The 12,540-nt window shown below is 39.6% G+C and overlaps 1 non-coding gene across 1 annotated transcript; it reads left to right on the forward strand.

Annotated features, from left to right (window-relative positions):
- The first annotated feature begins 12,096 nt into the window (after positions 1–12,096).
- On the forward strand, positions 12,097–12,168 carry trnaa-cgc (transfer RNA alanine (anticodon CGC)). The gene has a single exon. It is a non-coding gene; the product is annotated as a tRNA-Ala (tRNA).
- The last annotated feature ends 372 nt before the right edge of the window (positions 12,169–12,540 follow it).

The raw sequence follows: 12,540 nt of genomic DNA on the forward strand, positions 1-12,540 counted from the left end.
TGGGCAATCCAATGTTCACTTCAAATCTTGTAATACATCTGGGCATTGAGACTGGAAGTGCGCTCTATCACTGAGCTACAGTCCCTGATGATTCAGAAAGTCCCCCCAAGGGGTCCTGTGTTATCACATCAACAAGAATGGGAAGTGTGTTCCTGTATGTTATCTCCCTTTGATAGCTCAGTTGGTAGAGCGGAGGACTGTAGGGGCATGAATCTGAAATCCTTAGGTCGCTGGTTCAAATCCAGCTTGAAGAAGCAGCCCTTTTTTAAGAGTTTCCCTTCACAGATCAATAAAGTGTTTCTGATTCTGATGTAGAGATGGACAGACAACCCAAAAGCATAATACTTCTTGCCAAGACAGAACAAGAAAAAACAAGAAGAGGTGGGGGAGACAGAGTTAAGCCCCGACAGAATAGAGAACTAGGCAAAAGTTGTGAAATAGTGCCAAGTGTGACCAGAAGAATTGCAAAAAAACTAGCTTCTTTTTTTCCTCTTTTGTACACAACCCAAAGTTTTACAAAACAAAAGATAACTTTCACCGAATCCCTGTTAAATCACAGTCAACATTTGTCTCACAAACCATCTCAATGTCCATTTAAATAATTTATCCAACAGTATTGAAACTTTAACTTACCCCCGCTGTTTGAAATTGCTTCCTTGTCGTTTGGATTTCCCGAGTGGAATCAGCGAGCCCTCCTTGGTGGGAGAAAGCAAAGACATAACAAATTCAGTTGTCTCCTACAAGGAGAAAACATTGAGAAAAGATACAGAAGTCATATCCTCTGAGAGGCATTGGAGATCTTATCATGAATAATTAATATGAAAATCATTGGTTAAATGTAATTTACCATTACAAGTTACTGTTGAAAAATGAAAATAATTGTTATTGAGATAGAGGCAGATGAAGTGTTTATGACCCATCAATGATGACAAAAAGATACATCCGCTGTCGGGGGTCTGCTTTAAAGGAAATGGTACTCTTTAAAAGTGTTGTGGTTCTAGCGATAAACTAATGAGGAAGAATTTGACAAATCAACCAAAACGTAGTCCAGGAACTTAGTCTTTCAAATATTACACCTGCATCTGTCAAGTCCTGACCATTCCCTGACCGGGAATTGAACCCAGGCCGCAGCGGTGAGAGCACCAAATCCTAGCCACTAGACCATCAGGGAGTCACCGCTATCAAATTTATCTTTGTAGATGTGAGTTTCCTCTTCACTTACTGGAATGACTCATATTGTTTTAGGCGAGGAATGGCTCCTGGCTAGACCTTCAGAAGGCAGGACATGACAGATTACACATCTGTCACATAGTCAGTTTGTAGTCTTAAATATCAAGTCTCTTGCTGTTCCTTGACTAGTTAGCCATATTGTTGGTTATATTGTTTTAGGCGAGGAATGGCGCCTGGCTAGAGCTTTAGAAGGCAGTGGTGCAAAATGCAAAACTGCCTGTTTCAATTTTTATTACATGGTAATATTACAATAACAGAGGTGAAGAGATTACCTGGAAATGCTTCTGGTATTTTCCAGGGAACTTCTTCACCTCTGTTATTCTAAAATTACCATGAAATATGTATTGTCCTGCACGCACGTAACGCTGTGCAATCTGACCAGCAGCTAAACACCTTCCACCATCAAGCACTGGCGACACGTTTATTTGAGTAACAAAGGGTGAAACTGGGATGAAACACAATGACCAGTTATTTAGATCTTAATGAGTCACAGATATTAAACAAAGATAATTGTAAAAACAATATAACTACACAACATTGTAATGCGGTGGTATATACAGTAGGCTAGCGAAAATGTAAGATGAAATAAAGAAACACGTAATGTATTGTTATACAGTGTACGTAGTATAACCTATGTTGGGTATCTAAATAAACTAAGATATACTTACATGTGGCATTACCCAAGATAAAAGTGGCAAACTAGCTTACTGAAGTATATCGTCAGTTAGGGCTGAACAATATTGTGTTTTAGCATTGACATCGCAATGTGCACATGCGCGATGGTCGCATCACAGGACGTTACGATGTTGACGTTAATACTTTTTTGCTGCTTGATAGAAAAGTAAACTTTCACCGTTTCTCCTTTACATGATTATTACCATCCGACCATTCCCCTTTAAGACAGGTAGCCATGTGGGCAACGTGTGGATGTGACGTTAGTCCGATGGGGTTTATTGGTATGGGAAGTGAGGCTCTTTGTGTAGAAAAGTACCGGAGGCAGCAGCTGCCGCTGATACAGTGATGTCATAGTTTTCATGGGTAGTAAGGGACGCTACAGTAGTCAGTGTTTTATGTTCTCTACAAATACAAACTAAATCCCCTGATTAATGCAACATAATCACAACGTCTCCCGGCCATTTCCCACCGCAGAAAGCTGCTATCAGCCAAGCTAAAGCTAATATAGTTAGCTTAAAGAAACCAGCAGAAAGCTGCTACCAGCCAGGCTCAAGCTAATACAGTTAGCCCCAAAAAACAAGCAGAAAGTGCTACTAGCCAGGCTAAAGCTAATATAGTTAGCTTCAAGAAACCAGCAGAAAGCTGCTACCAGCCAGGCTAAAGCTAATATAGTCAGCTAAAGAACCAAGCACAAAGCTGCTACCAGCCGGTCTAAAGCTAATATAGTTATCCTAAAGAAACAAGCGGTCCGTCTGTCCCAACTAACGTTTTGGTTCGGAGCCGCGACTGGAAACGTAACACTAATCTACTATAGATGGCTGTGTCTGATCGAACGTCATTTCCACTGACTGAACTGTTCTGGATACACGGTTTGTTTCTAGTGTGCATGACGTGCAGGTTCTGATCAATTTGTCAAACTATCGAGCTGACCCGCTAGTCAACCACAACCTTAAATTAGAGGAAGTAACATGCGGTCACTCTCATTCACGTTAGCCTGGATTGATTATTATATGAATACAATGGTGTCATGCTAGTCAACCAGCATATTTCTACCTGATGTACCTCTCCAAAATCACTTCAGAAGAGTAATGTTAGTCACAGCGCTACTTGCTTTGGTGTTTGTAAAGCATTAAAGTCTATCCCCAGATGAGGGACAACTCTGTCTTAGTTATTAGCATGAAAGCTAGCATAAGCTTACTAGCATCCAGCCCGCTTCTAAATACAATAAAAAACTCTGGAAAAGACTGCTCCTTCGAGCCAGATTTGAACATGTCTCAAGCCCCAATGTATTACAAGATTGAAATGAACATCACGTATCCAGCGATGGTGGTATAGTGTGAGCATAGCTGCCGCAAGCAGTTGACCTGGGTTCGATTCCCAGCCATCGCAGTCGCAGTAACTGTTTTTGGGTTGTGGTACATTCTTTTTTTACAAGAGAAGCAGCAGAAAGGTTACTTGCCCACCTGGTTTGATAAAATATCTTGAGCTGCATGTTATGGCCAAAATGATAATTACAAAACTTTGATCAATATGGAGATCACGATTAATTATCACAATTATCTGTTGATTTTCTAATCTCAGCAAAGTTATTGATGGATGATTCTAGTTACTCACCAAGTTCAGGCCAAATGCCACAGCTGTAAGACATCACATTGGTTGCCTTCCAGCATTTAAGATATGCAAATGGAAGTGGTGGGATTTGAACCACGCCTCCAGAGAGACTGAAGCCTTAATCCAGCGCCTTAGACCACTCGGCAACACTACCTGCAATTATCAACTTTCCACATCATGACAAACACAGGCACCGTAATCAACGTTATGCTTGTTAATGTTATTGGAAAACTTGATGTAATACAAGCAATACTTAAGGCCCCACCAACAGTTTTGTGATATGTGGCGGGCAACTGTATGTCAATGATCAAGCTTGTTGCTGTGACCAAGAAACCACCAGCAAAATGACTGATGCATCATCAGTTAAAATTTTTCTTGGATGCCAAATATTTGAATTCAAAGTCAGAATCCATTTGAGATGTAAGATCAATACAATGCACGTCCAGCTTCTACATTTCCGCATGAGTCAGCTTCCCCAATTTCTAAGGAAATATAAACAGGAAAATAGCCTGATAAGCATACATGTGCAGCTCAACCTCTAAAGCCATAAGCAAATGCTTGTGGCTTAAAGATCAAGATCCCGCTCATTAAACAAATACTAAATACTGTAAATACCTTTTAATTAGCTCAACACTTTTTAACAGTTAAACTGAAACACTGGAGCTCCAGGTCCTGCAGACGCAGACTGTCTGCCGTCAGTGGGGCTCGGCCAGCGGGGAAACATCGCTAGAAAGCTCCGCTGCCGACCTCGACGTGATCTGATCTCCAGCGGGACACAGAAAGCTCCAGACCCGGTGGCAGCGGCGCAACCCCCCGGGAGCCCACCGCCAGTGTTGGTGGAATAGCAAGCTAGCGTAGCGAACTAACCAACCAGCCCGCTAACAACAAAAAAAGTAATTTAAAAGGCACGCATTATACCTATGATGGTGGTCCGTCCGTGGCTGCAAGACCTGGAGCTCACCCCATTGTTTTGAGTTGACTGTTAAAAGTGTTGAGATATTTAAAAGGTATTTATTTATAAGCGGGGTTAGTTTTCTAACGCTAGCTTGCTAATCCACCAACACTAGTGGTGAGCGGGTCTGAAGCTATCCATGTCCGTCTGCAGCTGCAGGACCTGGAGCTCACCGCCAGTGTTTCAGTTTGACTGTTAAAAAGTGTTGAGATAATTAAAAAGTATTTGTTTAGAAGCAGGCTGGCTGCTAGTTAGCTAACGCTAGCCTCCATGCTACATAAATAAGCCTGACAGAGCTGTCCCTCACAGAAAAAAAAACAGGTAAATTAAAAAAAAACACACTATAAACATTGCTACAGTGTGTTCATTTAAACATAGGTACACTTACAGTGGTGTAAAAAGTGTTTGCCCCCTTCCCTCATTTGCTGTTCCTTTGCATGTTTGTCACCTTAAGTGTTTCGGAACTTCAAACCAATTTAAACAATAGTCAAGGAAACACAAGTAAACAGAAAATGCAATTTGTAAATGAAGGTGTTTATATTAAAGGTGAAAAAAAATCCAAACCATCATGGCCCTGTGTTGAAAAAGTGATTGCCCCCTAGACCTAATAACTGGTTGGGCCACCATTAGCAGCAACAACTGCAACCGCAACTGCAAAGCGTTTGCGATAACGTGCAATGAGGCTTTTACAGCGTCCTGGAGGAATTTTGGCCCACTCATCTTTGCAGAATTGTCCTAATTCAGTTACATTAGAGGGTTTTTGAGCATGAACAGCCTTTTTAAGGTCATACCACAACATCTTAATAGGATTCAGGTCAGGACTTTGGCTAGGCCACTCCAAAGTCTTCATTTTGTTTTTCTTCAGCCATTCGGTGGTGGACTTGCTGGTGTGTTTAGGATCATTGTCCTGCTGCAGAACCCAAGTTCGTTTCAGCTTGAGTACACGAACAGATGGTCGGACATTCTCCTTCAGGATCTCTTAGTTCCTTTTATCACGGCAAGTCTTCCAGGTCCTGAAGCAGCAAAACAGCCCCAGACCATCATACTACCACCACCATATTTTACTGTTGGTATAATGTTCTTTTTATGAAATGCAGTGTTCCTTCCACACCAGATATACTTGGACACACACCTTCCAAAGAGTTCCACTTTTGTCTCATCGGTCCACAGAATTGTCCCAAAAGTCTTGGGGATCATCAAGATGTTGTTGGGAGAAATTGAGACAAGCTTTGATGTTCTTTTTGCTCAGCAGTGGTTTTCTCCTTGGAACTCTGCCATGCAGGCCATTTTTGCCCAGTCTTTTCCTGATGGTGGAGGCATGAACGCTGACCTTAACTGAGGCAAGTGAGGCCTGCAGTTCTTTGGACGTTGTTGTGGGGTCTTTTGTGACCTCTTGGATGAGTCGTCGCTGTGCTCTTGGGTAATTTTGGGCGGGCCGGCCACTCCTGGGAAGGTTCACCACTGTTCCATGTCTTCGCCATTTGTGGATAATGGCTCTCACTGTGGTTTGCTGGATTCCCAAAGCTTTGGAAATGGCTTTATAACCCTTTCCAGACTGATAGATCTCAATTACTTTCTTTCTCAATTGTTCCTGAATTTCTTTGGGTCTCGGCATGATGTGTAGCTTTTAAGGATCTTCTGGTGGACCTCACTGTGTCAAGCAGCTCCTATTTAAGTAATGCCTTGATTGTGAACAGGTGTGGCAATAATCAGGCCTGGGTGTGGCTAGAGAAATTGAACTCAGGTGTGGACAACCACAGTTATAGTATGTTTTAACAAGGGGGGCAATCACTTTTTCACACAGGGCCATGATGGTTTGGATTTTTTTCACCTTTAATAATAAACACCTTCATTTACAAATTGCATTTTGTGTTTACTTGTGTTGTCCTTGACTATTGTTTAAATTGGTTTGATGTTCCGAAACACTTAAGTGTGACAAACATGCAAAGGAACAGGGAATGAGGAAGGGGGCAAACACTTTTTCACACCACTGTATATATTAATATTATAGAAAGTTGATGTGTATGTGCATTAATCTAAAACGAAGTTGATGTCATAATGAACTGTGACGATGACATAATGAACGGTGATGATATAATGAAAAGAAAGTTGATTTGTATATGCATAAATCAAAAAAGAAATTTGATGTGTATATGTATTAATGAAAAAGAAATTTGATGTGTATATGTATTAATGAAAATGAAAGTTGAGGTATATATGCATACATCAAAAAGAAAGTTGATGTGTATATGCATTAATATCAAAGAAAGTTGATGTCATAATGAATTGTGATGGTGACATAATGATTTGTGTGATGATCACATAATGAATGGTATTGATATATTGAAAAAGAAATTGATGTGTATGAATAAATATAAAAGAAAGTTGATATGTATATGCAGAAATCTAAAATGAAGTTGATGTGTATATGCATTAATAAAAAAGAAAGTTGATGTGTATAAGCATTAATAAAAGAAATTAGATGTGTATATGCATTAACATAAAAGAAAGTTGATGTGTATGTGCATTAATCTATCAAAAAAGTTGATGTCATAATGAATAGTGATGATGACATAATGAATGGTGATGATAAATCAAAAAGAAAGTTGATGTGTATTACATTAATATAAAAGAAAGCTGATGTGTATATGCATTAATCAAAACGAAAGTTGATGTGTACATTTATTAATTAAAAAGAATTTTGATCTGTATATGCATTAATATAAAATAAAGTTGATGTGTATATGCATTATCTAAAAGAAAGTTGATGTGTTTATGCATTAATCAAAAAGAAATTTGATGTGTATATGCATTAATATCAAAGAATGTTGATGTGTATGTGGATTAATATCAATGAAAGTTGATGTGTATATGCATTAATAAAAGAAAGTTGATGTCATAATGAATAGTGATGATGACAAATGAATGTGTATATGCATAAATCAAAAAGAAAGTTGATGTGTATATGCATTAATCTATCAAAAAAGTTGATGTCATAATGAATAGTGATGATGACATAATGAATGGTGATGATAAATCTAAAAGAAAGTTGATGTGTATATGCATTCATAAAAAAGAAAGTTGATGTGTATATGCATTAATCTAAAAGAAAGTTGATGTCATAATGAATAGTGATGATGATATAATGAATGTGTAGATGCATCAATCACAAAGAAATTTGATGTGTATATGCATTTATCAAAACGAAAGTTGATGTGTATATTTATTATTTAAAAAGAATGTTGATCTGTATATGCATTAATATCAAAGAATGTCGATGTGTATGTGGATTAATATCAATGAAAGTTGATGTGTATGTGCATTAATCTAAAAGAAAGTTGATGTGCATTTGCATTAATCAAAAATAAAGTTGATGTGAATATGCATTATCAAAAAGAAAGTTGATGTCATAATGAATTGTGATGATGATATAATGAATAGTGATGATGACATAATGAATGGTGATGATAAATCAAAAAGAAAGTTGATGTGTATATGCATTAATATAAAAGAAAGTTGATGTGTATATGCATTAATATAAAAGAAAGTTGATGTGTATATGCATTAATATAAAAGAAAGTTGATGTGTATATGCATTAATATAAAAGAAAGTTGACGTGTATATGCTGTTGTGAAATGTTTAGTTTAAAACGGAAAAGGAAATGTTAAATATAGTTTATAGCTGATACTTGAAAAGGTACACAACTTTATTGTTTTATACTGAAGAACGTCACAGAAATGCATTTATTTTGAAGTAGCCTTCACAGAAGTTGTGTGTGTATTCTTGCTAGTTTTTGCAGATGAACGTGAGATGCTAGACGTAATCCGTGTCCGCCAGGCCTAAACTGTTCTTTTCTTGTATAAACTGCAGCATAGAGAACAATAAATGTTCTTAGTAAAAGACAAGCGTTTTCGGTCGTCATTCGAAGCCATTCCACTACATTCTGTTAGACGTGCTAATCAAGTTCAGGCTCCACCAGATAGCCTTTACTGCAGACATTACTAAGGCATTCTTGCAGATAGCTCTAACAGAAAGGGACAAAGATGCTGTGTGGTTTTTGTGGCTGCATGGACCTCCAACCAGTGACTGTAAAAATGAGCTGCGCATCATGAGGATGAATAGAGTGGTATTTGGTGTGTCACCCAGCCCATTCCTGCTAGCGGCAACCATAAGACAACATATCAAGCAATATGAAACTGAGCAACCTACAGCTGTGAAGGCACTTAATGAGTATCTCTATGTAGATGATTTCATCTCCAGCTCAGACAGTGTGGAAAAGGCCTTTTCAGTCACCACAACAGCAAAGGAGATTCTGTCCCATGCCAGCATGAATTTGTGCAAATGGGTAACAAACTCACCAGAACTGAGGGCTAAGTGGACAGAAAGTGGACTAGAGCCCACACCAGAAACCGGCACTTGTGGAAATGTACTGAAGGTGTTAGGATTAGTCTGGAGATCTGAAAATTATAACTTTGGGTTTGATCTGAAAGGACTGCTGGACATCTTAAGGGAAAGGAAAACACAAAGAGAAGTGTATTAAAGACATCAGCTCGCATCTTTGACCCCATCGGGTTTCTCACCCCATTTACCATACGGGTAAAATGCCTTTTTCAAGGACTATGGGAAAGGGGAATTGATTGGGATGAACAGTTGCCCCCAGACCTGGCTGAAAAATGGGATCAGTGGTGTGCAGAGCTGCCGCAGCTCCACTTGGTTACAATTCCAAGATGGTACCAAGTTAAAATACAGCCAAACTCACCGACATCCAAGTTGCATGTCTACTGTGAAGGCATACAGTGCAGTTGCCTATCTGCAAGGAGAGAACGAGGAAGGACAAGTTATCACCAGTTTAACTGCATGGGTGAAAAGGTTTTTAGCTAATGCACGTTCTGGTCAAAGGATTCAGGGTGAACTCACTTCTGAGGAGCTTACTGCAGCAGAAGTGTATTGGGTGAAGGTGACACAAGGGCATAGTTTTAGCCAGGAAATCTGTCAACTTAAAGAGGGACAAAACCTGAGAAGAGATTCAAAAATCAAAGACCTGAAACTTTTTTGGATGAAAATGGTCTCATTTGTGTGGGAGGCAGGTTGCAGCATTCTAATATTAGTTACAGGGAACAACACCCATGGGTACTGCCTACAAAGCACAGATACTCTGAGTTAACAGTTCAGTCCTGTCATGAGAGAGTGATGCATTCTGGTGTCAGAGATACTCTAGTGAAAATGAGGGAGAGATTCTGGGTTTTAAGGGGTAGACAGCTAGTCAAGCGGGTGGTGTTACATTGTAAACTGTAACACCACCTAACTAAAACTAAAAGTGAGACCAGCCCAGCAAGTTACAGCTCCGTTACCAGAGATAGAGTCACAGAGTCCCCACCATTTGAAGTTACTGGGGTAGATTTGCAGGACCCTTGTATGTCAGATCAAGTGGTCAGCCTAAGAAGGCATACATCACACTTTTCACTTGTGCTGTGACTAGAGCAGTACATCTAGAGTTAGTTTCAGATCAGACTACTGAAAGTTTCTTTTAGCTTTAAAGAGATTTATTGCAAGACGAGGACTATGTAAAGTTATTTACACAGACAATGCTAAGACATTCAAGAGAGCAGAACAAGACCTAAAACAACTATGGAGGTCATTAAGGAATCAGAGCTTACAGAGTTGTTTACTGAGAAAGGGATCACCTGGAAGTATATGCGAGCGAGCTGCTGTGGTGGGGCGGCTTCTGGGAGAGGCTTGTAAGATCTGTAAACACATGTCTAAAGAGAGTCCTGGGGAGGGCTTCACTAAACTTTGACGAGCTGACAACCATGCTTGCAGAGGTGGAGGCTGTGCTGAATTCCATGCCTCTTCTTATGTGGACAGTGATGCATCAGAACCCCAGCCACTCACACCTTCTCATTTTCTAGTTGGGAAAGGCTGACTTCCTTACCACCAAAGACTATGCTTCCTCCATCTCAAGCAATCAATGTGAGTCGAGAAGACATGTGTAAGAGATGGAGATACAGACAGAGACTAATAACCAGCTTTTGGAACAGCTGGAGAAAGGACTACTTGCTGAAATTGAAATCAGCTCACAAGTGTGACATACCCACACCCACTTTGCTAAAGGTGGGAGACGTCATATTGATCGAAGAGGATAATGCCCCCGCAGACCTGGAAATGGGCAGGATAACAGAGCTATTTCAGGAAGAGATGGACTTGTTCGATCCTGCACTGTTCGTACTACTACAGGAAGTTTGTTAAAGAGACCTGTTCTGTTGATTTCCCTTTAGAGATTAATTAGGTGATAGGCTGAATAGTAATGAACAACAGTTCATTGTTGTGAAATGTTTGTTTAAAGCAAAGGAATGTGTGGTGTTTAGTTTAAAACGGAAAAGGAAATGTTAAATTATAGTTAATAGCTGATACTTGAAAAGGTACACAACTTTATTTGTTTTATACTGAAGACTGTCACAGGAAATGCTTTTATTTTGAAGTAGCCTTCATGGAAGTTGTGTGTCAATTCTTGCTAGTATTTGCAGATGAACGTGAGCTGCTAGATGTGATCCGTGTCCGCCAGGCCTAAACTGTTCTTTTCTTGTGCAAACTGCAGCATAGAGAACAATAAATGTTATTAGTAAAAGACAAGCGTTTTCGGTCTTCATTCGAAGCCATTCCACTACAACATATACAGTTCTGGAGACGTAACAAAAAAGTAACCTTGACCTTTGACCTCCAAATCAAAATCAGTTCATCCGTGACTCCAAGTGGTTGTGTATGCCAAATTTAACATTGAACATTTAAACCTCCAAAATCTCATCAATTGATCTGCAAGTTCATGTAAAAAGTTTGCCCAATTTAAAGAAAGTCCCTCCCTGGGGTCCTGTGTTATCACATTCACAAGAATGTGAAGTGCGTAAGTATGTAGAGATGGACAGACGACCCAAAAGCATAATACTAGGATACTAGTAATAGTAATACTAGGAACTAGGAACAACTGGTGCTGAGACATAACAAGAGACAAAAAAAGAGGTGGGGGAGACGGAGTTAAGCCCTGACAGAGTAGAGAACTACAGACAAAAGACGTGAAATAGTGCCAAGTGTGACCAGAAGAATTGGAAAAAAACTAGAACTATGAAGGACAAACCTTTCTTAAGCAACATGTCACCCAAAAGCTTTCCCCCTCGGAAACACCAAGGCTAACACAAGTGGCCAATAGTTTACTTCAACATTTTTCCCGGGTAGGGGTCCCCACAGAAATCTTAACCAATCAGAAAACTAAATGAACATTGAAGGAGGTATACTCCCTGTTAGGGATCCGGGCATTACCCTACATAGTTTGTGGCTTCATGAACAATATTGTATAATCTCATAGGTACTGGAAGCCACACCGTTTCCAACAATGCATCTCTCAATGCCAGATGTGTGACAAGATTTAATTGAGCGTTGTATTGTCCAGCAGAAAGGCAACAGATGTGTTACTTTTTGACTAGATTTGTACCATAGCAGTGCAAGCATTTTGCCAAGGCTCAATTTCCAGCCACCGCCATGTTTTGAACCATATACAACATAAATATTACACATTTCACCCAGGTTTTTCTCTTATTGATGATTTCAGAAAAAGAAAAAAACTCCGGAAATGATCAGGGATGTAGCTCAGTGGTAGAGCGCATGCTTCGCATGTATGAGGCCCCGGGTTCAATCCCCGGCATCTCCAACAAGTGTTATTGTTTGGTCTGAAGAAGAGTTACAAAAGCTCTTATTCTGAAAGAGAAAAGTATTAAAAGGCAATTTCCTTGTGTTCATGGTAACTAATGCAAAATCAGTCTAAATGACCACATGTTTTGCAAGATTTGCAGTGAACAGTCCATTGCCCAGTGATGGTGGTATAGTTGTCAGCATAGCTACCTTCCAAGCAGTTGATCGGTGTTGGATTCCCAGCCATTGCAGTAGCTTTTTTAGTGATGTTAGTTTTTAACTATGATTTATACAATAGCAGTGCAAGCATTTGCCATGGTTTGATTTCCAGCCACCAAGGTTTTAGAATAGAATAGAATGCCTTTATTGTCATTATACACAAGTACACGGT

Source organism: Etheostoma spectabile, unplaced genomic scaffold, assembly GCF_008692095.1.
Source record: "Etheostoma spectabile isolate EspeVRDwgs_2016 unplaced genomic scaffold, UIUC_Espe_1.0 scaffold00018315, whole genome shotgun sequence".
NCBI classification, from domain to species: domain Eukaryota; kingdom Metazoa; phylum Chordata; class Actinopteri; order Perciformes; family Percidae; genus Etheostoma; species Etheostoma spectabile.